Here is a 1,564-nt window from a genome sequence, read left to right as displayed (position 1 = left end):
TATTTTAGACATTGCTGGTTCTCTAATGTTTGCTCTTCCAGACTAAGAAAACTTTTTTTCTTAAGATGTCTGTGACTTAGGGGCACCTGGGTTAAAGCCTCTGCCTTAGGCTCAGGTCATGATCTCAGGGTCCTGGGATAGAGTCCCGTGTTGGGCTCTCTGCTCAGTGGGGAGCCTGCTTCCTTTCCTCTCTCTCTGTCTGCCTCTCTGCTTACTTGTGATCTCTGTTAAAAAAAAAAAAAAAAAGGAATCTGTTCTCCTTTTAACAGGACACCATTGGAAACACTGGTGATTTTACCAAAGCTTTGACTGGAATGTCATATTTGAGGAAGACATGCATAGACTCAAGTCTATAGACTTGACATAGACTCAGACAGCTTTAAGGAACTAGTTTGACCTTACAAAACCTGGAGCCATAAAGCCCCTTAGAACTGTGGGCCTGATACCTTGCTTATAGAGTTCCCACAAGCCTCACCAGGTGAGTAAAGAATGTCACTTCCTGGCAGGTTCAGAAACCTCAAGATACTTTGGGGATCTCAGGAAGAGGAATTCACCCAAATCAGCAGGTATTACAGGCATGTCTGATGGCAAGTACGTGGCCTTGGCTTCTGGCCTACAGAGGCTACTAGAAGTTCAACTTAGTGATTCCTTATAAGAAGTTCCAGCAAAGCAGATTCTAAAAGACCTATATGATCACTCACTGTTCTTGCTGAGCTTATGTAAATAATTAGGCCAGTTTTTAAAATTGGACTTGTTTTTCAAATAAATTAGTCCTGATTTGGCTATCTTTGGAAATGAGGGTTATTTTATTTTATTTTAAAGATTTTATTTACTTATTTGACAGAGAGATCACAAGTAGGCATAGAAAGAGGGGGAAGCAGGCTCCGCACTAAGCAGAAAGCCTGATGTGGGGCTTGATCCCAGAATTCGAAACTAGCAAAGGACAGAAGCTTAACACTCTGAGCCCCCCAGGTGCCCCATAGGTTATGTTAGGGAGAAAAATTATGTTTAATAACACACCTTTATAGATGTTAAATTCTAGATTTGATGGTCTTTAGATGTTTGTTTACCTAAGCTAGACAATTTGAGGTAAACTTCATAAAAGTTGCACAATAGCTCTTGTTGCTTTTTATTCTGTGGGGATAATAACAAGACCCCATGGTACATGATTAAACAACTGGAAAATAGCATTGATTCTCCAACAATTGTAAAACTTAATTGTCACCTTGTATGTGGCTAGGATAATGAAATTGCCTAAAGCCAGCATACTGCACTCCATGGGATTAACTGTGCACTTGTGGATATAATGGATGACCTCACTTTCTTTATGATTGAATTGGATGATGCATGTGGGACTCCCCTAATCTCCTGACAAGTTTTCTCCCACTTTCCAGTGATACTTTGTAATTAGGATATTGTTAAGGCTGGATCTTAGTCCTACTTATCCTAGAAGCCAACTCTATTGAGGTACAGTTGCAAACAAAGGCTTTAGCTAAGCATAGAACAGCCCTCCTCATAAAAGGAGCCTTAAAGCTCACTGTGGGACAGTCCCTGACTGTAATGA

The sequence above is a fragment of the Mustela lutreola genome, chromosome 8, assembly GCF_030435805.1.
Source record: "Mustela lutreola isolate mMusLut2 chromosome 8, mMusLut2.pri, whole genome shotgun sequence".
Lineage (NCBI taxonomy): Eukaryota > Metazoa > Chordata > Mammalia > Carnivora > Mustelidae > Mustela > Mustela lutreola.
Note: the sequence above shows the minus strand (reverse complement) of the source record.